This window comes from Manis pentadactyla, chromosome 2, assembly GCF_030020395.1.
Source record: "Manis pentadactyla isolate mManPen7 chromosome 2, mManPen7.hap1, whole genome shotgun sequence".
Taxonomy (NCBI): Eukaryota; Metazoa; Chordata; class Mammalia; order Pholidota; family Manidae; genus Manis; species Manis pentadactyla.
The window spans coordinates 218,229,565-218,256,895 of NC_080020.1; the positions used below are offsets into that span (position 1 = coordinate 218,229,565).

The 27,331-nt window shown below is 47.3% G+C and overlaps 1 protein-coding gene across 4 annotated transcripts in view; it reads right to left on the reverse strand.

The window, feature by feature from the left end:
• The window catches only part of KLHL29 (kelch like family member 29), a 303,849-nt gene that overhangs the window by 260,797 nt on the left and 15,721 nt on the right, over positions 1-27,331 (reverse strand). Inside the window, exon 1 of one of the 4 annotated variants that reach the window (XM_057497423.1) lies at positions 7,875-7,893. The exons of the other annotated variants lie outside the window; for them this stretch is intronic. The gene's annotated coding sequence lies outside the window, so the exon portion shown is untranslated. Of the gene's footprint in view, positions 1-7,874; positions 7,894-27,331 lie in introns of those variants that run through there. 4 annotated transcript variants of the gene reach the window in all.

A 27,331-nucleotide genomic window follows, 5' to 3' on the forward strand; every position in this document is an offset into this window, starting at 1 on the left:
CGATGGTCCCTATTTAGAAAGCTTTCTTCCAAAAAGACCTAATTTAAGTTTGGGCACTTAAATGAATAAACTTAGTGGAGTAGAAAATTGATTTACGTGCAACAGCAACTCATTTCCCAAACTTGGGAGGTGAGCTTGACTTCTCCTTCACTGTGTCATCTAAACTTACCCCCGAGCCCTGTCAATTCAGTCCACCAGGACTGCCCCTGGATCGTACCCACCTGGGTGCTACATCAGTGTCCTCCAGCTTCTCTGACCCAGCATTGCTTCAGTCTCTACTTGACAGAGCCATCTTTCTAGTGTGATGCCATCACTTACACACACAGAACTACCCAGTGGCCCCAGCAGCCTGAAGTAGATATGCCTCAGAATGGCCCTAAAGTCCTTCGAAATCTGACCAAGTCTACCTCCCTGGTGTCATTGTCCAACGTCTGACTTTGGGCCTTTGATGCTCACCATGCGTTTTCATGTCTCTGTGTCTTTGGTCACAGTGCCACCTCCCTGAATGCACCTCACCATGACGTGCCCCATTCCAAACACCAAACTCAAATGCTGCCACTTTTAGGGTGCTTTCCCCAGTGAATTAATCCCATCTCCTTACCTCTTTGTCAGGCCCAGTTTCTGCCTCACACTAGCGAGCACTACACTGAGCTTATGGGCTGACATTTCCATGAGCTCTGTTGAGGGCAGGTTTGTTTATGATGCCATTCTCAGCCAGCCCCAGCCCAGACCTTCTCCCTGCTCCCAGACAGCCTTAGGCAGGTGGTAAGACAGCCCATTTCCACGGCTCAGGGTAGCCAATCTCGCCCCATTATGGACAACTATTTACAGCATGTCAAAACCCAGCCCCCTGCAAAGCCACTTCACCTGACCCACATATTTGTCCTTTTGTAAAAATGTGTATAAAACCCTAGTAACTGGTTTACCAGAAATAGCCTGGGGGAAGGAATCTCAATCTCGCCAGTTTCTTTCTTTCTTCCTTCCTTCCTGTCAAAAAGGCCCAAGCATGAAATCAGAACTTCAGACCACTCTGGAACTGTAATTTATCGACTGCCTGAAGTTTTGATTAGGGTTGCATTCTTGACTGGTGCTCCCATCCGACACGAGGGTTTTGACGAGACCCGTTTCTTCCACAGAGACTGAAACTGTGGCTCTTTGCTTTGTCAAACCCCTGGCATTCCGATTTTGGACCATACCCCACAGGCCTGGCCTTTTTAAAGGACTTTACACACTTGCACACCCCACGCCACATACAGCCTCAAAGAGGGAGGAAACCTGCTGCATTTTGACAGCTGTATTTTTCATCTTTAGAAAGACACCATTATTGCTTTGTAAAATCTGATTAGGAATCTGTTCCCCTCTGTGATGTGCCTCCAAGCAGCGCCCTTCTCCTCCCAGATACATGCAGGGGATGCCGTTTCTTCCCAGCCCCAGAGGTGCCAGGACACCTGGATGGCACTCAAGGCGATGTGTAAGCCTGTGGCTCCGGGGCAACTTCACATTTCCTCCTGGGGATGGTCGTGTAGCAAAGAATCCGGGTAACATCCTAATAGTTCTCTAGCCCCATAATTCAGGAGCTCTAGTAACTCTGCACAGAGTTTTCAGTACATGCTTTATAGTTCTTCCTGTCACAGAGCCAATGCTTTTGCTGGTGGAGAATCAGGCCCGGGATAGCCATCCACCCTCCAAGGGGCTGGAGAGAACCCGAGGAGAGGCATGTGCTGGCTGACGCAGTGTGCTCTGAAACCTTGTCGAGGGAGCCGGCCAGAGGGCAAGAAGGAGGGCAGTGAACAAAGGAGTGTGTGTGGGTCACAGGGCAGGCTTGAAAATAATTTAAATAGCCAACAGACGAGGATTTTAAATCAGTGCTTTGGCATTCTTAATTTCTGAATGCTATTTGACAAGGATGAGTTAGGACTTCAAGCACTGACGTGGAAAGGTGCCCAAGACACTCTAAGTGAAAAAAGCAGGTTACAATATGCATAAGCATGATTTCATTTAAGGTTAAAAAAAAACACTCTATGTAACACTAAACGGCATGTTTATATGTACATAAAAACCTGAAATGAAAGAAAGAATGAGCAAAAAGAGCAAAGGGATGATCTGGAATGGATACCCATGGTTTTGAACTGTGGTGATCTTGGGGTAGTATTATGAGGTTATTTTCATTTATTTCTTTTTTGTTCATTTGATTGTAAATGAACATACAGTATGGCTTTTATAATAAGAAAAAAAGATAAGGGTAGATTTCAAGTGAAGAATAACCTGCTGTCACCCATATTCACAAGAGCCCTGAGGGACAGCTGCAGGTCGAGGGGCAGCGGGAGCAGGGCTGGCCCAGAGCCCCTGGCACGGCAGTCCCCCGAGGGGGCGAGGCGGAGGTGGGGCTGCAGGGAATAATTATTCTCGCCTTATTTTGAGTCTGCTTCAGAGAAAATACACTAGTTAGATAATAAAAACAGAAGCCTCCAGGCACATTTCCTTCCCACACAGAAAGACCAGCTGTGGCTTCCTTCCACATTATTCACTCCATTGCTGCTCTCTGCCCGGAGCTCTACATGCAAGTCCCGCTTTTGGATGAAGGACTGGTCTGTAAGCTCTGGGCACTTGTAAACTCAGTTCTTGCCCCCGAAAAGTCCGGAGAGCTGGGCATGCCTTGGCTCCAGTGGACGCCTTGCAAATGTTTGGAATAAGATCCAAGATCTGGCAGTTTCTCCAGCAGCTCCCCACGTGGGTACCAGAGGGCCTTTGTGCAAGACAGGGGCAGTCCCCAGGCTGCACGGCGGGGATGGAGGGTTGGCTGCTGTGCTGGTCTATCTCAAGTCTACACGCATTCAGATAGGGATATCTGGGAAGTCATTTTGAGCAGTAAAGGTAAATCAACTGCAAAGTAAAAAAAAAAATCTATAGCTGTCATGAATCAATTCAAATTGGAGTTTTTAGGGACAGTGCTCTGTGTGACCTGGGACAATTCTCCTTGCCTCTGGGCTTCAGTTTCATCACCTGTAAAATGAGCGAGCTCGGCCAAACTTCTTCCAAGGACCTTTTAGGCTGATGATCTGTATGTGGCTCTGGAATCTGAGGGTCACTCTCTAGAAGTGACAAAATTGATTCCCAGGTTATAAGCGAGGCTACCCACCGCAGTAACACCCACGTCACTGTGCCCAGCAAGAGGAGACACCTCGGGGCTGGCGCAGGCAGTGTGGCCTTGCAGGCAGAGGTGAAAGCTGGATTGTGCTTGAAGAGTGGGTCAGATCTAGGTAATAGGAAACGGCACTGGGCACTGATGAAATGATCCGAGGTACAGTTTTGGTCCAAAGGGAGAGTCCGGAGTGCCCTTCTCAGGGAGGGATATAACTGTGGGTGGTCTGCCTGGCTCTGAGCTGAAGGCATGGACTGTGAATTCCAGAGCACCAAATAATCAACTGATCTCTTTTAAAGAACACATGCCATACCACATAGCCACTGAAAGTGATGTTCGTGAAGCCAAACGGCAACATAGGGGAATGCTCTAAGCATGAGCAGGAAAATCAGGACATCGAACAAGGTCTCCCCAAGGATGCAGTATAGACCAGCAGAGCAGTTTTCAGAGGCAGTTCCCAGGCCACCAACAATCAACATCTCCTGGGAGTTTGTTAGAAATGCAGAATCCCCATACCCACTGGACCCAAAACTCTGGGGGTGGGCCTAGCATTCTGGGTTCTAACAAGCTTCCCAGGTGATTTTTGTACAGATGACATTTTAGAACCACTGTGCTAATGGAAGGAGGGGAGGGTCTGTGGGCATAAGGCAAGGGTTCGAGTCCCAGCTCTAGCAGCTGAGCACCCTCAGCAATGCACTCAGCCTCTATTTGGTTTTCTCTTCTATAAAATGGGTCCATAATTCCTATCCAGAAGGACTGTTGCAAAGATTCAAAAAGTAATTAATATGTGTATAGGACCTAGCACAGTGCCAAGCATGAAAAAAATTGTAAAATATATAATTGAAAAATCACTAGAAGGAATCCTACAAAATGACAGTGGTAGCTGTTGGGGAAGTGGTGGTATAGGTGATTTCCCTTTCCTTCATCTAATCTTCCGGTAGGGCTACTTATACAGCAAAAAGAAAATTTACACAGTGCAGGGAGGGCCCACATTTGGAGCACTGCTCTGTCCTTCAGGGCTGGATGGCAGTTTACATGGCGGGAAGCCCACCATGGCTGTTGGCAGCAGCTTCTCCCATCCACAGCTCCCTGGGCTGCATAGAAGGGACTGACATGGACAGGACAGACCTTGAACTCCTTAGTGAGGGGTCAGGACACAGCTGAGTGTGTGTGTGTGGGGGGGGGTGTATGTGTGTGCACATGCATATGAATACATGTATATGTACCCAAGCGCAGGTCTGGGTTGGTGAGAGGCAAATATTCATGAATATAATTCAAAGAGCTGATCTTTTGTTCTGAGCCCCTTTGTTGTGCATGTGGGGAAGCTGAGGCCCAGAGAGGAGAAACACTTGCCCAACTAAGGTTATACCTTGAGTTGGCAGCAGAGCCAGGAAGAAAGCCCAGGGCCCAGCCTAGCTTAGGCTTGGCCAAGTGAGGGAGCACAGAACTTGCCATGGATTGTCTGAAGAGGCAAAGATCATTGCTTGCACCTTGTGAAATCTTGTAGAATCCTCAGGGCGTGCTGAGCTCCAGTCAGGAGAGGGGTTCCCTTCCTCCCAACTCAGCCATACATTCCCGTTTGACTCATTTCAGCCACTTATACCTAGTATCAATCACAGCTCAGCCCAGGTAACATAACGTGACGCGTGAGGGGCGTGGAAGGCAGATACGGTTACCCCAAAGTAATTATGACCCAGATGCACTCCAGCAATGGTGGCTGCACACAGTGGGTGTGTGGTCATTGCTGGCATGGGTAGATAAGAGGAGATGAAATACATATACTGCATGTAAGACAGGTTAGAGTGATTATGGGAGGTCAAGAAAGCAGAATAGAAGTGGGGTAAAACTAGTAAAATCCTATGCCCATGCCAAACTCTAAATACCTCAAAAACATTTCAAGGGGAATACAGACCTCAAGTTCCCAAATCTCACACGCAGGGGACAGAGAAAGACACAGCAAGCTGTCCCCGAGGAATTCGGCTCCCCTCCACTTCTGCCCACGCAGACTCCCAGACGCTGCCCACTCCGGTTTTCCAAGGCTTCCTGCAGACACAGCCAAAACTGTCCCCTCTGGAGGCAGCTGGCATGGGTGAGGCCACGCTGCAGGGGCTTTGTCATTAATCCATCAGCAGTGACAGCCCGCGATGCTCCATCAGGGTGTGACATATTTCAGCACCAATCAAGAAATGAGCTTGTGAGCATGCTGATGGCTAATCAAAATCAAGGCTCCAGACGGGGTCACACTCTGGCACACTTGTTACTGGCATTCTCTATTAAACTGGAGCTGCCCAGGTATAAAATAGCTCATGAGCAGAGAGGAAGATGGACAAACAGCTGATGGGCTTCCAACACTGTTTCACTTAACTACAACATGCCAGAATATTTTTTCAGAACAGCCTCCAGTGTTTTAAAAATATGTCACAGGATTGACATCAAGGACCTCACTCATGAACCAACATGATTTTATATTTTTATCTTTAAATATTTCCCAGTAGGTGAATTACCCAAATTAGTCAATAATAGAACCCAAAATGACTATGTTTAGTCAATTGAATGCGACACCAAAACGCCCGACCGCATGAGCTATCTCTCCCTCAAAGCCACTTTAATGTGACTGTTCTGCAGGTGCTGAAAGGTTGCAATTTTGCTGTGATGGTGGAATGTCACAGCAGAAAGTTACAAACTAATAACACTATGTGGACATGCAGAACATGCCACCCCTCTGTGTCTCATGCAGCACACAAAGTTACTATCAGTACCTAGAATTTTTTAAAATGGTATTTCCACCAGTATCAATTTTTCTTCAGTACACATCATTCAGAGCATGACTTCCCACTCTGATAGACTTTCCTGGCAAGTTAAAGAAGTCATTCAATAAAGAGTGATTTTAGACAGATTCTTTCATTTCCTATGATAATGCCACAATGTGAAGCTCACCTCAATTTTGGTGTAAATATAGAACACTGTAAAAATATTTGGCCTAGAATGATCAACAGGATGCACTGTCCTTAGAAGAGGCTTTTGCATGATTATCCTGCTGTGTAATTAGGTGACACCTTCTTGTGAGATTTCAGGGGACCACAAGCTACAATTAGGTCCTTGGGTTTGGGAAAAGAATAGGGACATTCAGGTGTCTCTAGCAGTCACGTGGCCCGTGAAACACCCTATCAAGAGGCCTATGTATCATTAAGTAAATCAGTTAGTATCTCAAGTCCCTATCACTCTGTAGAAAACTGACATTACTTTTCTGGTTAGAACAGAAAAAGGCCTTCAAAAGAAGTGTTCTTTCTGAATGACACACGTGGCCCTTTTGGAGGTGAGATTCTACCATCCTTCATGCAAACCTCACCACCATCACCTGCACTACAACACAGAAGCTTCGAGAAGAGCTGCCCCCATAACGAGGCCCGGCTCAACATTCCAAGAGCTGCATTTGGTTCTAGGGCCACACTTTTCATGGGTGTGGACAAACTGCAGCCCCTTTATAGAGATGTGTGGCTGAGATGTTACGAGGACGTGAAGAGTCTGTGTGAAGAGCAGTGGGAGGAGACGTGACTGCTGCCTCGGCATTTATTTGCAGTGACAGGGTGGGTCTCGTCACCATCTGCTCCCACCTGAAAGGCTGTGGCAGGTGAGCCAGGTGTGCTCTGGGTGACGACAAGGGGCAGAAAGAACTGGAAGGGGAGGGGAGAGGCTGGCAGAGGAGGTGCTTCCCCTTAGTTAGGCTGCACCTGAAGGAAAGGACAGGCGTGCAGGGGATGCGCTCCGACCCCTGGAGGAGTCCCATGTCAGGGGAGCCCTGGGAGAGTTTGTGAGCCAATGATTCTATAAACAATAGTACCTTGGATTGATACATCTGAGGATGGGCTGTGGCAGGTCAACCAACTGGAATAGATACAAATAAATGTTCCTGCAGGATGGGTCACAAAATACCTACAGAGCCCGACCGCAGTACAACGGTTTCTGCCACAGCTCAAGTTCATCCTCTTTCCTGAACACAGCCCTCTCCCGAGTCTGTGCTGTCCCTCCCAAAGCCTTTCCGCACGACCCTGAGGCCACCTCTCAGGGCATGGGAAGGGCACAATTCCCACAGGATTAACACCTTTTAGCTGATGCATGCTCTTGAACTAGACCCCTCTTGAAGGATGCAAATGTGGGACCCTCTTGGGCCATAATGAGGCTGCAGACAAGCCTCTTCCCAGCTCTAGGACTCAACTTGTCCCTCACACATTAAAAGAGCTGGCCTGGGTGACCAGTGCCCTGTGGTCCCTCCAGCTCTCACAAATGGTTTGGGGGCAAAATCCTGTCTGGCTGCTATGGTCCTGCCAAGTCATGTGACAGCCAGTTCTTGGAAATGATGTCGCCTGCAGCCCGTCCACCTGGTCTAATCTGAGGCAAGCCGGCAAAGCAGCTTAGCTGGGGCTTAGTTCAGAATGCACCTTTCGGGGCTGCTATCTGGGGACTCACATGCTTCATCAGTGGCTATAAGAACGGGTCTTGGTCCTGCTGTTCAACTGGGCTTTCTGTCTTTGAAGGATGCATTTTCCACTGTAACTTAGTTTCAGGAAACAAGAGGTAAAGGGGACACTGATAGGTACCCTTGATTCTGGCTAGCTTTCAGCATTTGCTAAGCGGAAGGTTTCTGGCAGGTGACTGGGGAGAGAAGTATTTGCCAGAGCCCAAGGCGCTGAACGCTCCACACCCCCCAGGCCTGGGCCTTCCCAAACCTCACCTCCCCAGCTGGCCTCTCTTCCCCTGCTCCTGCTCTCTGCTGCTAGTTCCTGGGTTTTGTGTCTCTAGATCAGCATTTCCAATCCTGTTTTTGACTAATGAACTCTACTCAGAGTAATCTATAATTTCACAAACTCCCTACAATTAAAAAAAATCATTTTATCATTTTTGCATGGCTTACAGTAAAAGAGATTTTTAGTTAAATATTTTATATGAGTATATTATTCAAAGATTATATTAAATGAGCATTAAGAGACAATTTTTAATAACGTTCATTACATATAAGGACACATTTCAACACTTCCCCACTTAACAAGTTATACACATTTCATTTCCTTTTAAATTAGTTGTGCAAGGAAAGACTGATTTGTTGAAAAATAAAAAAATGACATTTTGGTTCTGGGACCAACATATATTTAAAACATAATTGAAACTTAATTATGTGCATCAGATTCAAAAATAGACTATAAAAATGTTTTTGTGACCTGATCTTTAGAATTCTTGCATTCTGAGTGTAAGAAAAATCAGCAGCATTATTATTGTAGTGTTTACATGCTATGTAAGTGATAAGGGAAAGCAGGATTCAGAGAGAGAGAGATTTTAAGTTCTTCAAAATAACACATTGCTGGTAATACTTCTTTCCAATCAATAAAAAGATGAGCTAGTTAAATTATCTCTGTTTTTTCTGTACCCTGCCTCCTGCTAATCCACTTCTCTTTTCCTCTCACTTAATGTACTAAAGACATTTAGATGACCTATATAAGAACTTAGATCAGATGATCACTACTTACAGATCTAGAAAAAAATGACTTTGAGGCAAATTGGCAGAAATACCATTCTTAGGTTCCTGATGAGCTTGGGGCGGTTCAACATCAATGTTTCTGTTTCCTGTCTTTGTCACTTTTTATAGTGATTCCCTCTGGCTGTAAATGAAACCATATAGGATAAATAATAAAAACAATTAACAAGTATGTAGCAGTCAAAGTGGACCGAAGTGTAAAGAAATTGATGACCGAGTAATGAGCATATCAGCCATACATTCTCACATGACACACACGCACATGCCTGACATGTACACGCACACACTTGGACGTTCCCAAGGTTTCATGTTAGGGAAAATGATGTAAATAAGCATTTAAAAATATGTAATTTGAAACAGATGCAGTTACCACCTTTAACAACAATTAAGCCCCAAGCACTTGTTCTAGAAGTATCCATTCTACCCATCCTTGGTTGTAGGAGTGGTGGGTGGTGCTTTTATTACAAGAAAAGCAGCAGTGGGGGCACAGACTGTCCTGCAGGAAGTGTGTATGGAGGGGACGGTAAGTCAGGCCTGTGGGGGTGTAAAGGAGGAGAGCTGGGAGGGAGGGGAGTGAGGAGGGAGGGCCACATCAATAAAGGCACTATGTCTGGGGAGAGGAAGGGGAGAGGTCTGAGCAGTGGTATGGAGTGGGGAATTTTCAGGGGGTAAGAGGTTCCAGAGAGATTTGGGGAATGCATCTTGGGGAGGTGAATGTGGGATTCCATGGCAACTCTTTTGAGGAAGCCTGTAACAGAGTCCCCATTATTCTTCAGGGAGAGAGACGTGCTGTGGTTATTTCATAGGCACTGCTGCTGCTGGAGGCTGGGCCATGTGGAAGGCCTGGGTCACCTGGCTGGGACATGTCAGGATGGAGAAGGAGCTCGGAGGGAGTCCCTGAGCCCAGGCCATGGCCCAGGAGGGGGAGAAGCTCTGACCCAATCACCCCCCACCCCCTGCCCGTATTAGTGATGAGCTGGATAAAGTTCCCAGGAGTTCCCCCTCCCCCTCCCAGGCTAGGCCTCTCCAGACTGACCCTCCAGTCAGCAACCGACCCACCAAGCTGCAGGGGAATCACACACTCCAGAAGCCACGCAGGCCATTTCCCTCTGAGGGCAACACAAGTCCAGAACTCTTCTTTAAGTTGTTAAGGAATATGAGAGAGGAAAAACCATAGCCTCTGCAGCTGCTGAGGTTCTCAAAGGGGATTAGAATGCAAAGGCCAACAGAGTCCTGAGCAGGGCCGCAGGAGCCTCTGCTGCGAAGGGAAGCCACCCGGGCGTGTGGGGCTGGCCCACCGGGGGTCTACTGGGGAGGAGACCGGGCAGAGGCAGCTCCTGGCTCTGCAAACACCACATGTGGCTGCAGGCCCCAGAACAGGCCCACCCAGCCCCAGCCCCAGCTTGGCAGGTTTTACATTTCCAGACAGAAGAGAAACAGTAAGCAGGCGGGCAGAAACCTCTTCCTACTACGCAAGCAGCTCCCCTGGGGATCCCCTGTGGAACCCAGCCAAAGCCACTTCCTCTGCTGGGGCCTGCGGCTCCAGGCCCCCGGGCGGTGATGGAACCCTCTGCATACCCCACCCACACCTGGGGAGGTCCCCAGAAGAGCCCGTCACCGGGACCCACCCACACATCTCCAAAGGCACATTCTCACCTCCTTGGGCTTCAGCATGGGGTCCTGCCCGCCCCGGGCCCTGGGGCCTGCTCCTGCACATCTCTTGGTTCGGCAGAAGAACCCGTCGCAGGGTGGAGCCCTCTCTAAGCCCTCCCAGGTCCTCTCCCTCCCTGTGGCTCAGCCAGCCGCCACCAGCCACCAGCAACGGCGGCACTCATCTCGCTTCCAGGTGAGCCAGTGGCACCACCAGGCTGCCGTGGGCCCCTCTCTGCCGCCACTTGCTCCTCCCCTGGGTGCCAGCCTGGGCTCTGGCAGAACCCCCAGTCCTCAGAGGCAAATCTGCAAGACCCATTCATAGGCTGCTTGCAGTGAATGACTTAAGGTTTTCATTTTCTAAAAACAGGGACATAAATGGCTTGTTGGCATTTTACTGACAGAGGTGTGGGCGAGTGACTGGATCCCTCACAGGCTTGACATTGAACAGGGATGAGGCCTCCTAGAGGGAGCACAGTGTCACCTGTCAGGGACTCAAGGCAGTGCCCCTGCCTGCCGACTACCTGTGTTCGCATATGCGCAGACACACACACACACATAACACAGACACAGGTACACACATGGACACAGAGATACAGGATTACCCAGAGACATACAAAGGCACACACACATGCACAGACACACAACACTGACACAGGTACACACATGGACACAGACACAGAATTATACATAGACTTACACAAAAAGCCTCACACACAAACACAGACACGCATGTAGAAATACAGATGCAGACACACATACTTATAGACACAGAGACACACACACACATACAGATACAGACACATAGACACACATATACATAGATACACACAGAGATAGACACACAGACAGATGCACACAGATACACACAGAGACACAGAGATTCAGACATGGGCACACATAGACACACTGACACCTACTTACACACACAGGCATAGACACACACAGAGATATAATCATTCACATGCAGAGATACACAGAGACACATTCATACATTTGCACTCATCTGAAACTCTCTCCCTAACATTCAGGACAAGCAGAACACACTTTGTACCAGAAATCCTTCACTTCTTCCTCCAAGGAGAAGACAGCTAGGCAGAGGACAAGAGGAGAGGTGGAGACTGCCAAGAATTGACCTCTATTTACCTCCACTCCACAGGTAAGCCCTGATGGCGCCCCATCCTGCCCTCCCTTAGCAGAGGTGGCTGTTTAATCTGGGGAGGAGCAGACACCCCATCAGCGATGGACAAACCACAGATCACCACAATGCAGGCCATGCCAGGAGACACCACAAGACAGGCTCCAACAACTGCCTGGCAGGTAACAGACAGCAGGGCTGCAGGGGTTCAGAGGAGCTGCAACAGGATGCAAAGCTCGACAGGAGGCATGGGTGGGCTCACACCTCGGCCATCCCACTGAGGAAGCATCACCTCTTTCTGAGCCTCAGTTTCCCTGCCTGCAAGGAGAGAATACAGTGAGATCTACTTCCCAGAGGTCACTGTGAGGACTGGGGCAAATGAGGAAGTGTCAATGAAAGCTTCCAGACTGGGGTCTGGCCCCATCTCTGCACGGCGGAGGGAGAATGAGAAACTGATGGTGCTTCTTGCAGGCCTGAGACTATGCTGAGGATGTGAAGGTTGGGTAGGATCTGGGTGGGGGGATGGTCAGAGGAGGGGCTCTATACAAGTCAGCCACTAGGTCTGCTCCACTGGGGGTTCCTCTTTCAAGACTCTCCTGCCCAGAACCCCACTGAGGAATGTGGCCTCAGCAAGGCCACTCCTGGACAAAGGGGTGGACACAGGTGGGACCCTTGGCCCAAAGGCAGTCAATACACAGCAGGCACTCCATGGAGTTGCCCTGGTACAAAGAGCGCTGCCTGGTGGAGGCAGCGCCAAGTAGCTAAGCCTACTGGACTCTCTTCCTTTGCACTGCTCACCAGAAAATATACAATATGCACTAGCTGACTGCAAAAAGAAAAAGAAGAAAGCTAGGGAAGGAAAGGCAGGGGCTGAGAGGGCAGTGGTCGCTTGGGGCAGTACCCTGAGACGAAGATGCGTGGAGCACACGTTACTGTGGGGGAGGCCACCAACCGGTGACCTGGTCCTTGGGCCAGCCCGTCTCCAGTCCTGTGGCATTCTGCCTCCCTTAAGTGGGCCTCTGACCTTTGGGTCCAAGGGGGTGAGAGGCAGTAGTAACACAATCAGTTGGGGGCAGCAAGGGAGGCGAGGACACTGGGTATTGAGGGGCAACCAGAATGTTGGGTGATTTCCAGCTGTGGATAACGTCCAACGCTTTGGAGTTGGCTTTTATTTGATAGCGTGGGCGAGTCCACGAGGGTCAGTGGGCAGCAGGGCACGGGACGGAACACGGTCAGAGCTAGCAGGGTTCTGTGGTGTCGTCTGGTCAAGAACGTGCCCGCGGTAGGCCCAGGCAGCGGTCACCGTGTCTGCCATACTGCACGAGGCCACCACGCAAGAAGCCCGAATCTCCACATGTGGAAAAATATTTCATTCTGTCTGTGAATAAACAGGTGAACTGATAGGGGAAGTGCTGATCTAGCCCCTGTGACATGTACCTGCGAGGACCCTGAAACTTAGAAGGAAGCTGTGGAAAGTCGCCCATCCAGCCAAGGGCCGGCCGGGATGGGAAGCCTAGTCCTGAATGATGGACTGGCCCCAAGTCCTTTTCTCTTCACACACTACGTATGAGCCAGGAACAGAACATTCTGAAGTTAGAAGCAGGTGGCCAACACGCAGAAGCCGGCCAGCCCCGAAGTGCAGCCCGACCTGGAGCCACTTTAGCTCTGCTCCAACGGGCCACCTCAGGCAACGAGGGGAGAAGAGGACTCCCATTACGGCCGCTGGTATCCTGAAGACTAATTTGCTCAACATTTTTCAGGGAAAGGGCAATTAAAAATCTATTCTGAATAGAATGAAGACATATTTTTAGAATGAGATTGAAAAGACTCCCTGAAAATAACATAAAATGTCCGAGTTTGGAGTGATTAAAAGGAGATAAATCGGCTGTCCAGCTCCGAGGAGTTCGAGTGGTGGGCTATTCCCGGGAGCTGCAGGGGGGACAGCCCCTAGCACTGGCCCAGGACACTGCCGGCCTCCTCTCTCGCATACCCAGACCGGCTGCTCCGCCCCGCAGGATGGGGAGGCGTCCCACGGCCACACAGTCACACTGGCGACAAAGACGCAGCTTCAGGCCCAGGCCAGGCTTCCCGAGAAGTGGGGGCAAGCAGACCACCCAGGCAATCTGCCAAGAGGAGCACCTAGAGAGACAGGGGTCTTCACCTGGCCTCCACTCTAATTCCAGACATGGTAAAAATGACAGGAGAGGTTGAGAGAAAGTGAGAAGAAAGAAGAGTGAGCCAGGTCTGCAGAGGTGCGCAGGTGCGGCCAGCATCTGCAAGCTTCACACATCCAAGTCCCAAATTTGATTTCGTGGAATTCCCTCTTTTTTTGGGTGAATAATACTGGCCTGGGGATCTGGAAGCCTAGTTTCTGACTCCACCCTTTCTGAGTCAGTAGGACAATGTTCTAGCATTTGTAGTCCACAACTCTGGAGTCTAAAACACTGATGGGAAATGAGATGGGGCAGGAGGCAATAGCCGCATGCCTTTCGACCACATTAGGAGAAAGAAAGCCATCATGACATATCTATTTCTTTACATAGAAAAGCATCATCAGGTACCTTCCAGAACAAATGCTCCATCAAATCAGACTGAACGTGGGTAGTATGGGACAATTAAGAGGGGATATTCATTATGAGTCAAACACAAGGCTTTACATTCTTTCTTTTTTAATCCTCATTATAACCCTAAGGGGAAAGTTTGCTTATCCCTATTGCCCTTTTGAAATAGCTGAGACTCAGGGTAAGCTGCTACCACAGCGAGTGAGTGACGGGATTGTGTGGGCTTCCATGTTCTCGACGTTGACTGCAGCTGCTGGGGCTCTGCTTTCCCTACTTCCCCGCGCTGGTTACTGTTTAGCACAGGCTGGAATCTTGTCAACAAAGAGAGTTCCTGTGTCAGCAACAGTCCATGGAGAGGAAACTGAACATTAACAAATGCCTGATTACTGTAAACTAGCTCAGAAATGCCAGGGCACTAAATCATGCTGAAACCTAACATTTCCAAACCAAAGCATTCTGTCCACTGGCCCCTCAGGAGCTCCCTGGGTCCCTCTACCGGCCACAGGTTGCGTGGAAGGGGATGGAGGGAAAAGGGATCTGCCCCCAGACCTAACTGAGGAAAGCCAGCCTGGAACCTGTTTGTCCAGGGATCTCTAACAGAGCTCATAACCACGCTTCATCCCGGGCAGCGTAGATGGACATCATGACCAAGGAGGAAGAGATTTGGGAGTGGGCTCGGAAGAGGTGAGTTCAGACGGGTTGGAGTGCCCAGGGGAGATGATACTCAGAGGGCTGGCTTTGTGGATCTTATGGTCAGCAGTGGGGGTGGTGCTGAAGACACAGACTCAGAAGCCATCATTTTTGGGGGTGTAGAGAACATTGTTAAAGGCGACTATGTAGAGTGAGAAGAACAGTGATGGAGCCCTGGGAGGGGGAAGCAAGTGAACCCAGCTGAGAGAGTCACCGTGTGTGCTGCTGGCAGTGTGCTGAGACACTTGTGACTCCTGAGAGGCCACAGTGGATAGAAAGGCAGCTTCTCCAGGAAGAGTTTCAATAATCATGTGGACAACAGATCTGTGAGGCGTTACTGATGAAGAGTTGGGCACATCCCAAAGGACAGGGTGGCATGAACCTCACAGGCAGAAGAGGCCTGTGTCCCTCCAGCCCAGGGCCATAACTTCATGCAGCACCTCTTACATTTGCATGAGTAGGTCCTGGACTTGAGTCTGGGGTCTGCCACTTACTCCCTGGCCAGGTGGCCTTGGTCAGTTGCTGGCCTTTTGCCAAATGAGGAAACTGACATGCACAGCTGGACAGGACAACACAGCCTGTCCTGTCCATCCTGACAAAGGCCAGAGATGGAGACACGAAGGGGACGTGCCCACCATGTCATAGCCCTGGGACACCAAATGTCCCTGTGGGGTGGGTCTGGCTGCCTGAGTCTATTTCCAGCAGCGGGTTCTGTGGGCTTAGGGGCTTGGAACCTGGGCTCTGTTAGTATTTGTAGTACAGTGGCCTCCTTCCAGCCTGCAGATGTTAGTAGAGAAGAATTAAATGAGGCTACCCAGGGCTTAGGGAGGTCCCCAGATACCTATTACCTTGATGAGGCACCTCCAGCAGGAACAAGAACAGATTCTCAGGTGTCCTGGATCATTTTGGATCTGCCTGTAGAAAGCTGTTCAAGTCCATTTTGATCCTTCCCCCAAGAGTATCATCAATTCCTTACTGGCCACTGACGATGCACTTTGTTCTTGTTTTCTGATTCACTGCTCACTGCAAACCTGAGAAGTGAGGATTACCATCTTTATTGTACGTATAAGAAAATGGAGCCTTCGAAAACTTACATCATTCATGCAAGCTTCCTCAGCTAGTAAGTGGCAGGCTTGGGATTTGGACCCAGGCTGTCTGGCGCCCAAGTGCATAGTCTACACCTGTGGCTCCTAGTCTTTTGGGTTTCATGGATTACTAAACACCTGAAACATCTGGGAACAAATAGGTTGCCAACTCCGTATTTTACCCATTCACAATAATGTTTTAAACATCCAACTAATCACCATCACTTCACAAAACAGAGAACATTTTTAACACGTACACATACAAGCACACAGGTACGTACATTCAAGGAGGAAAAGAGACACATTCCACTTGGCTCTCAGCACCTGAACCCCGTCCCATGTCCGGGAATGCTGTTCCTGAGGAGACAAAACCCACCTTTCACTGAAGACAATGAAACGGCAAACGCACTTAACGTTGCTCCACCAATCAGACTCGTCAACACAGGTTCAGTGAGAAGCCGCTGATGCTCAGATATGGGGTGGTGCAGAATCACTGCAGGGGCAGCACCCTTGTTGGGAGCTGAAGGTAGGGCCCAGCAGGGCAGCTAGCGGGAGCCTTGCAGGGTCAGACCTGGGCACGATCGGTTGTCATTCCTGGCAGCGAGGCCTCTGAACCTGGTTCTCCATGCATCTCGAGACTCTGGGCTGCCTAATATCATTGAAGTAAGTTCCCTTTGTGCTTTAATCAGCCGGAATTGGTTTCTGTTGCTTGCTACTTAGAATCCTGACTGGGAGTGGGAGAACAGAATCTTAGGATAAAGGATAGCACTTTAAATGGAATGCATTGCTTCTATGAGAAACTCACTACAGTGTCTCTACTTCTACTGGCAGAGCAGTCTGCAAGGGACAGACCTACAGACTGGAGTTTGAGGCTGCACTATTTTGCTACTCACCTCGAAGGGTTGTACACCAGAACTGGGAGTCCTGTAATGGGTCAATACCAGTGGGTGTTGCTAAAGCATCACCAGTGGGGCCCCCACTGCCCGTGGGTAAAGGTTAAAACCGACCTCTCTGGTCCATCTCCCATTCCTGCTCTCCCTCTGGGAACTCTGTGCTTTAGCTGATATGGTTCCATCTGCTCTGCAGGGTACAGTCAGCAAACACCCACTTCTCACCTTTAGTCATACTGCTATCTACTCCTCGACCCTTGTTCTCTGCATTTAAAAGTTCTGCTCATCTTTCCAGCCCTCCTGCAGCCCAGCTTCCTCAGCCTTCCTTCAAGAGCTCTCCGACTCCCAAGGTCTTACAGTCTTACTGTCTCCATTAATTCCTTGCTTTCAAAAATTTTCTTTTGAGAGAGCTATCTTTCTCCCGTGGTAGCCCCTGAACAAAATCATCTGCCAGTAAGGCCCTCCAGGGCTGCCCACCCTGTGCACGCAGTCTCCCTGCACCCTCCAGGCGGGGACTCACTGGAGACTTGGCTCGCTCCTTGGAGATCCACTTTGCCTTCTCTCTTTCAGTGAGATGGAGAGTAACTCATCTCTCTGCTCCTCACGAGCATCCTTCAAAGACAATTAAGTCCCTCCTCAGCCTCTTTCTTTTGAAATGAAATTATCTCTAATCCTTTATCCTGTCTTCAAGAGTCCTGTTTTCCGGTGCTTTAATGGAGTGGACTCCATCCGAGGAACACCACAGCTGGGAGGACTGAGGGGCTCAGGCATGGAGTTCTCAGATGCTTGTGAGAACAGCAGTCTCTTGTCAGATCCTTTGTGACAGTGAAATTACCTGGCCATTTCCCCAAGGCTGCCTCAGTTCAGTATTGCTGGGGCTGATGTATCTCACGCCACAGCAGGGCACCCGGTCCTCACCTTGAACCTGTGAGGAAGGGAGGGAACCATACACAGGCAGGAGGGTGGCTAGGGACAAGCTGAGGGCCCTGAATGCCAAGTTCATAGAGCTGGGTTTCGGTGGGGAACAATGGACAATTTAAATAGAGAACTAACAGGAAAATTAACAAGCGCTTTGGGATAAGCAGTATGTGGCCATGAATCTGTGGCTTTCCTGATTAGGTCAATGGTCTCTTTCAAGGTGGGGACCAGGCTGTTCTATCTTCTGTTTCCCTATGTGGTATAAACTCAGTTTTGGCATTTGTTGGTGGGCAGGGTGGAGCTTAGTGAGAGAGTAGAGAATTACCTGAAATCAGATCAGTAGTCTCTCTCCAGTAACGGCAGTCGTGGCTTAGTGGACTAGAAAGGCAACATTGTGATAACTATGTCCACGGTCTGGACAGACCCCTTGCCATAGAGAATAAAGGATCACATAGCATGTGAACATTGTTAGGACAGAACAGTAGACCTGGTGGCCACTCAAGCTGGTCCCATGGTTGGCTTCTGCACAGACGGCCTCTTAAGACCAGCTCAGGGCTGGTGTGACTCTGCAGATGAATTAACCTTGCTTCCAAGTGATCCCTAACAGGAGGTCAAGGAGTTGCCTTAATCTGTTTAGCAGCAAAAGCTTTATAGCTTAGCCACACCCCCACAGGTCCACCAGGCCCAACACCTGGTAGTTCAACCAGTTCATTACATAATCCTGGGCCTCACCTTTTCATTTCTAAATGAAATGGAGAATTGCAGGCATTTTCTTGGAGGCAAACAAGAAAATTGCCCAAAGAACCAAGTAATCTTCAAATGTCAAAAGCATCCAGTGCGTGAATCATGCTTAAGTAAGAGCACAGGAATTTGGCTTAGTGACAAGTAGTGGTTTACGACATTAAAGGTGACTTGGAAACAGTCAAACAGTCAGAAGCTGAGGGAGAATGAGGCCTGGACCAGCCCGAACCAGCCAGACCCTCCACGGGCCCCACACCTTCCATTTTTCCATTTGTGAAGGGGCACTTGAGCTGCCAGCTTCTTGAGGGAATAAGTGATCCTTGGAGCATCACGGGGACTTGGACAACCTCATCAGATTTGGCAAAAGGGTTCTGCTGCATTGCTTACGATCCCGGAGCAGAAGAGACCCCGGCAGTGACCCAGGCCTGGAACCCTGCTTCTCCCTCTACCAACGTAAGATGATTATCTTCTGAAAGAACCAGTGAGAGCCTTCCATCCAGGCCCAGGTGTTCCAAAGACCTTCCAAGATGCTTCTGGTCCATGCTAATCTCCTCTCCCTCTGATTCTCACAGTGCCATCCCCAGCTCTAGGTGATGCAGACCTCTTTCCCTCAAGACAGTGATTGGCACTCAGCCCACATGGCACCATTTATATCTACCAGTCAGGCTTTGAGCACCACAGCCCACAGGCTGGCGATGCTGACCCCATGCATCTTATCTCCAACAAGCTTCTAGTCTCTTTACTCCCCTTCCTCTGCCCCCCAGTGCCTGCAACCAACTGGACTGGGTGTTCAGTAAAGAGCTGATGATGGCCTGGTCCTTGAATTCTAAGCAAAGCATGAATTTGATTCTATTTCATCTCTGAAATCCCTCAACTACTGATAAGTTCTGAGCAGACCCATGTGTGAGCTGGTTACTGCATGACTGTGCAGCACCCCAGTTCCTGGATAGGTTCAGAGCTGCTGGAGGAAGCCAAGCCCCAGCTGCCTAAAGTCAGGGCCCTACGACATTCCCAGGGAGCCTGGAAGCAAGGCATGCCTAACGGTCAGTCCGGTGAGAGCGTGAGCCAGAAGACATCCATGACTTAAATTCTGGCTCCTCCAGAAGGTTATTAGTTATTAGATTGGGCCCGTGCACAGGGCCTAAGTGACTCAGAAACTTAACTTTCTCAGTTCTGCGAAAAGAGCCCAGCGAGACCCTCAGGACAAATCGCTCAATGCTGCCGAAGTTGGGATCCGCCGCTTTCACATCCGGGAAGCAGCGGATGCAGCCCCAGCAGCCGTACCTGTTAAAGATTCCAGTCCAGCCCTTCATTTCCCAACTCAGGGGCAATAAGGGTATTTTTGCTTCCTCTCCTCCCGACAGTAGGAATGGATGAGGCTGAGGAAACTTCTGGCACACACAACAGAAGGAAATCTGGCCCTGCACTATGCTGTCCACCCTGCAGCTTACACATCACACCCCATCTCCCTGTATCTATGCCAACTCCCAGGCCTGTCCCCACCAATCACACACCTGCACCTTTGCAGCACACCTATGGTGCACTCCAGTCACGGCAACCATTTCGTATTCCCCAGATACCATGCCTACCTATCTGTTTCTTCTGCCCAAAGGCCCTTGATGCCTCACCTCTGCCCTGTGTCACACATTTCACTCACCCTGGCCCTTCCGTGACTCCCCTGAATGGGCCCCTCCCTCGCCTGGCCTCATATGAGCCTCAGGATGCCTACCATTTTAGCAAGTCACATAAGCGCGAAAAATCCCATCTCTTGCCTGTCTTTTGTCTGCTCCTCTAAACTGGAAGTTCCCTGGAGGGGTAGGCCTGGGTTTTCTTCACTGCTTTTATCCATGTTCCTGTGCCTGGCATGTAGTAGGTGTTTCACAAATTTTCATTGAATGTATGATTCTATAAATGATCTTGAACCGACACAAACCTGATGTTCCTCTTGGCTCATGCTTCACTGCTTTCTGGTGTTGCCTAGGCCGGCACAGCGCACGGCGGATGACGCACAGGACATCACCAGCTCTGGCAGCTGGTCTGGGAGTAGTAAGGATCAGCAAGGGCCTGGGAGGACTGGGCCCCCACTGGCTGGCCCTACGGCTTGTCCCTTAGCTCTGACATTCTTCTTCCACAGCCTAGTTTGGGTGATCCCTCCAAATGCACATCTCTGGTCCTGATCTTTCCTCGGAGCAAAAGCCAGACCTACACATCTGACTGCCAGTTGCCACCACTGTGCGTCTCAGGAGCCCTCACACCTGCTCCTAAACAAAACTCAGTCTTCTCTCACACACCCGGCCCCTCCCAGCGTTTCCAGCGCCGTCCATGCCACCACCATGCATCTGCTCCTCACAGCAGAAATCTCCACATCACCCTTGAGACCTCCCTCTCCTTCACGGCCCACCGCAACCCGCCGCTGAGGCCTGCCTACTGAGCCTGTTAAATGTCCTGGGCTTGTCTGCTTCTCTCCATCGGCACCATCACTTCAGTCCTAGCTGCAGGACTCTTGCAATTAGGACAAAGGTTCTGTGTTCCTGCATGGGCTCACCCTGCCTGACTCTCTGGCCTCCTGCTGGCCCACGCTCCTCATTGCCTTCTCAGCCCCAGCCTCCCTGGCCTTCTCTCCTTTCCTGGAACTTACCACACTCTCTCTACAGGCTACAGTACAGGCCCCTCTGCCTACAACTCATTGTCCCCAGCCCACCAGCTCAGCCTCCCTTTAAATCCCAACATCAACCATTCCTGGCCACCTCTGACAGCCAGCTCTGACTCCCTGAACTCGAGATGAGCTAAGGCTCCCTAAACAGCACAGCATGCCTTCTGTCTGGATGATCTGATGAACGTACATCTCCCCCGCTAGACTGTGCACACCTCGAGGGAAAGAACCAGGCATGCTTTTGTCCACGGCCGAGTTCCAACACCAAACACAAAGCCTGGCCCACAGAAGGCACTCAGATATTTGTTGAACATGAATAATAGATTCGGGTTTTATTGAGGGAAGATGCCTTGCCTTACAGTCTGGTTTCATAGGAGGTAGTTACAACACAGAGGACTTGCTGATGGCAACATATTCCTTCTGAGGAAGATTTTCAAGCAGTAGAAAAGCAACCTTCCCAAACTGGCATAAAAATCAAAGAGTAAAAGATGAGTTGTTCGGCCAATGGAGGAAATGCACCCCACGGTACATTCACAAGCCGTCTGTGTGAGGACGTGGGGAGATTCCGCCCCCACCCCCAGCCATATGCTAGGGAGAATCGGGGTAGGAGAAAGCCGCTTGTTCCCATAACTGGAGGAAGGCCTTAATTTAGAGAAGATGGTAATGCAATGTGAGCTGGGTACTTAGCTGAGAACAAAGTTCCTAGATGTTACAGTTACATTTCTGTCAACCTTTCTCTTCGTTTTTTGCTCCCTTTGAGGGGTTGTCTTTGTGCTGTGAATGGAAATCTTGAGTGTCCTTCAGGGCTCAACAGTGGGACAGTGGTGTCTGACTGTTTCTTCACACTCAAATTTGCCCGTGAGTGTACATCTGGGTGAAATGAAACCTAACATCAATACCAGAAGGCTCTACCCAGACAATCTGGGACATATATCCAGGGCTAGCTCCTAAATCTTTCCTTACCTTGAACCCCTCCCATCGTCGCCACAAGGTAGGGCTGTGGGCCTCAGGCTGCCATCTGAAATTGCACCCTTGAGCACATCAGAGCCACCCTAGCTGACTGTGGGTCAGGAGAGGCCCTCACGCAAGCATTGCACGCTGTGCTTGTGTCGCCCAAACAGATTACATTACCAGGACCCAGGCTAAGACTCGGAAGAAATGTCATTGAAATGGTATATAGGATACAATGAGATGCCATTTTCCTCCAAATTAATATTCTTAAACATGATAATATAAGCTTTTCCAGACAATACTGGTTGTACATAAAACCTTTTGGTAAAATGATCAGTGTGTTTTGAAAGCCTTAAAAAGTTCCATTCATAAGAAAGTTCAATAAGTTGCTAAGATACAAAATAAATAAAAATTATCAGCTTTCTTACTTGTCAGTAATAATTCACTAGAAAATACAAAAGGACAGAAAGTTCCCACTCTATCTATATGTGGCATCTAGGAATGAAGGTTTCCAAGAACAGTGCAGAACTCATACGAGGAAATGTTTACGGAGAGATATGAAAGTAAACTTAAATAAACAGAGAGAGAGAGAGAGTAAATGCAAGAGCACATTCCTGAATGAGAAAATGCAATATTGTAGTCAGGATGTTAAGTTTTTGTAAATCAATTTGTAGATAGCATCTAATTCATATGGATATCATGTAAAAAAAAAAAGTCAGCAAGAGATTTTTGGCTGGTAAAAATGATTCTAAAGTTCATCTGGGCTATTAGATATGTCAGAGATAGCAGCTAAAGATGTTTTGGAAATAATAATAATGAAGATGATCTGTTCTACTAGATTTTAAAAGATGATATAAAAGCTTCTATAATTAAAACAATGTGGTATAGCACTAGGTCAGACAGAAAAAAATGGACTAGAATAAATAGCCTGGGAATATATGCTGGCCCACATAAGAATTCAGTATATAAGAGAAGAAGCATTCAAATCAGGGTGGGAAGAGCAGAGATCATTTAATAAACAGAACTGGAAGAATTACATAACTATCAAGAAAAAAAGTTAAATTCCTATCTTTTATCTTATTACAAAATGAGGTAACATAGAACTGGATAATAAGTTGAATCCTTAAAATAAAATCATGAAACAAGCAGAGGAAAATGTAAATGAATATATCTAAAGCCAGGGTAGGGAAAGATTTTTTAAGCATAAAAACAAGAGGAAACATCAATGTGATAAAGACTGATAAACAGAACGACAAGCAAATTAAAGCCTTCTGTACAACCCAGAAATTATAAGTGAATTTAAAAGGCAAACACAAACTGGGAAAAATATTTTTAACATTACACCAAAAGGTTAATATCCTCTTATGCATAAAGAGCTCTTACTAATCAATAAGAAAAAGATGAATATAAATAGAAGAACAGGCAAAGGACAGGAATGTCAATAAACACTGAACAAATGCTCCAGCCAACTGGTAATTAAGGGAGTGCAAATTGAGACCGCGGGATACCATTACTCACCTATCCAACAGACTAAGATATTTTTAAAAATTATAATAGGTAAGAGTGGGGTAAAATGGGTGTGCAAGTGCTATATATGGGAGAGTAAAACAGCACAGGCTTTTGGGGGTAATGTGGTACAGATCAATGTCTTCAGTATGTCCCTACTTCTGATTTGGTAGCACCAGTTTCAGGAATTAATCCTAAGAAAATAATCCAAAATGTCTGCAGATACTTATGTTTCAACAACATCTGACTGCAATGTTATTTAAAATAACAAAACCCAAATTATCTAAATATCTAACAAAAGGAAGTTAGTTAAATAAAATATGACACATTAATACAATAGAATATAATGAATTAGAGTCTTTTAAGATGTTTCTGAATACATAATGAAAGGGAAAATCAATATAAGGTTAAAAGATTAAAAAGTAGGAGATACTATATATATATATATGGTATGATACCAATTCTGCTAAAAATGACAAATAACAGATTCCAAAACGTTTATTATTTTTCTCTCAGTGATGAATTAGGCATGGTTTTTCTTTTTGTTAAAATTTTCCATAAAGAACACATTACTCTTAAAACTGGAAAGTTATATAATTTTTAAAAGCTCAGACCTTGCTAATTCTATTTCTAGAACTCTATCTGAAACATTCTCTTTGGTAACTCTCATAACCACCCTGTGGGGCTGGTACCATTAACTCCGTGTGAATGTGGAAGACAGAGGCCCGGGGGGATACTGGGATGAGCCCGCTGTTACCCTCAGAGGTGGGCCCCATCAGATCTGCCTGACCAAAATTATGAACCAAAATAATACACAAGAACACCCACTAGGGTGTTAACAGTAGAAAGAAGTACACCTGGTGGGAATAGCTGAGTAAACCAGTTTGCAGGCATGATGGAATTCTACACAAGCATAGAGAATTTAAAGTAACATGGGGAAATGTTCTGAAGTAAAAAAGCAAGATGCAAAATTTCATATGCAATAAGGCCCCAACTATTGTAAAAATGCAAAACAAAAAGAAGACGAGAAGAAAATATGATAAAATATTAACAACAGCCATCTCTAGGCAATAGCTTTTTAGAGATTCTTACTTTGTTATACCTGAAAATATTACACAATGGGTGTTGCTTTTTTTACCAAAAGATAGTCCACATTAACTTAAAAAAATAAACATACCACCCATTCTAATCCCATTACCCTTTTCCTTACAGGTATTTATCCTTCAAGGCCAAGTTGAAGGCTTCCTTCCCCCATTAAGTCTTCCGTGATTTGCCCAGCCCATATTGCTCTGACCTTCCAAAATATGTGTTCCAAGTAGAGTTTTGACCCCTGGCTTCAGAAACAGTCACATGGGTCTCTAAGGGCACCACAGCTCTTGGGCCAGACTCCCCACCAATATCCTAGCACCACTAGGGTTGGGAGCATGCCACCTTCTGCTCTTGTGTCTTGCGTGTGTGGCTGTGAGCTGGGCAGGCATGTGGAACAGACTACCACTCCTGGACCTTCTGTGGCTTGGCCCTTGTGGCTGAGAGAAGGGTGGATGATTACTATGAGCAGGACCAGTCTGCGATGAAGTCCTCACAGTCCCTGGAAAATGAGAAAACTCAAGAGCATGTTTCCCCAAATTTTCCAAAACACTTAGTGTATCCAACTCTCCTAAATTCTGGGATTACATCCATTCTACTCTTTGGTGTTAAAACATTAATTGTTTATTGAAAAGATGGGGTAAAGAGTAGGTGGTAATTTTGAAAATGTTATTTAACAAACTAATAACTGGTAACTTCATATTGCTTCCTTCATTTTTATTATTTCTTGGCTATAAAATAGTAAAGATTGCAAAGAACTTTTTTGAAGAAAAAAGGCAGTTCAAAGGATTTATTACATTTGTAAGCCAAATTGTACTGCTACTGATTGAACAAAACTAGAATATTATTTTTTACTCTTCAGGGAAATATTCCTAACTACCCAATCCAAATAGCTACCTCTTTCCTCTTCCCAGTTACTTTTCCTCATAACATTTACAATTATCTAGATTATACTCCAGTATTTATTTGTTTTCTTTTTTCATGATAAGTCTCCCTACCAAGAATGTACATTCCAAGAGAACAGGGTTTTACTTAGCCTGGCTTATTGTTCACACACAGTAGGTGCTTAATAAATATTTGTTAAATAAATAAAGGAGGGACCTTGTTGCTGGAGAAGGTGGAGGGCTCATTGTACCAGGGGACTTTGGCCAGAGTCACAAAACAGTAGAAAAATCAAATTTGGTGCTTAAGTCACTGATGGATAATACCAGTTCTGGGAACTAATCCTAGCTACATACTAGCATGTGGTATGTTGTGTCTGGAGGAAGCTCTCATAAAGGTTTTCTTTGGTCCCCAGTCATTCTGGGAATAAGACGTTAAAAACAGAATGAGTAAACACAGTGAGTAGGATTCCTGGCCAGTAGCACTGGCTCACACATCAGCAGGACATATTAAGTGGAAACGAACATACAACTCAATTGCAAGCAGCTCTCCACCTCCGATTCTGATTAACACTCTCCTTCCCCCAGGCCTCTTGAGTGTTTCTTTAGGAAACTCCGTTTTTCCAGTAGTTGATGAGAAAATGCCCTCTTGTGGGTGTGACAGTGGACCACCTTGATAATGTCAAAGATTTCTAAGAATGTAGTTATTTCAAGAGAATTCCTTCACTAGATTTAAAGATTAAAAAAAAAAAAACACCTCAAATATCAACCCTTTGTTAAAATGGAAATACATTTTCTAAGCTCATTAAACACTACTCAATTCACTTCTGCATGTCTAACCCAGCTATGCAAGTTCTGAATATCTTAAACAGCAACATCACAAAGATAATTATTCTCTTTTCTAAACTTCTGGAAGATTTGCTAATAATGACTAGGTGACTTAGTTTTTTATCATCACCCAGAATCTGCCTCCTTTCTGCTCCCAGGAAACCATCACCTGAGATTGACAGGCAGCAATTGAAAATAATAAAATTATGTAAGATGAGCTTGTAATCACCAGCATTTCACAAGAAGCAAAATGCATTTCTTTCTGGCTGAGGAACAGAAAGTTTCTTCTTCATTTTAAATCTGTATCAGAGGTAAAGCCTTCTATTAAAACACAATTCTCTGTACACTTACAGCCTCTGGCAGACTGCCAAGGAGACTATCATGGAACTACTGCCGCAGAGAAGCAGGCCGTCCATTGCATGGAGCAGTGCTCTGGAAAGGAGTGAAGCCTCTGGAATTCCTGGGAGGGCTCTGCTCACAGCCACCCTCACCCGCCTTCTGGCCAGGTCCTTCTGCAAATGGAAACACACACAAACACACCTTCTGGAGGGGCATAAATATTCAGAAAATTCTTCTGCATCATTTTCTTTCCAAACACACACACATGCACACACACAGAATTTGGGTAGTGTGTGTGTTCCTTCCTTCCTTCCTCACTGCTTTTTGTTCTGTGTCGTCATCATCATCATTAAATTGCAAAGCCTGGGGTCCGGGACCCGGTTAATTGAAACCTTTTTGCTGGATGTAATTTACAGGTACAAGTGACCACTTGGGGGCACAGTTATTTGAGAAGGCTGGCACTGCATTCAACAAGGCAGGCTTTTAAGGTTTGAATCCTCTTTTAGCTACCTTTAAGAAAGTCCCCAAATCTAGGATCCTGCAGGAGCCCCAGGATGGAGAAGAACCCTGAGAGAATTGTTCATTGAAGGTGAGTCTGAGATTCACTCTAAGGGACATTTTATGGAATTATATAAAATGATTTTGTTCCTTCTTTCCTATTAAAAACTGGTTGTTTTAAAATTTGTTCCACATTATGGCCTGTTCTTTTCCTACTTTCATCCATACTGGTGCGGGCATGTAC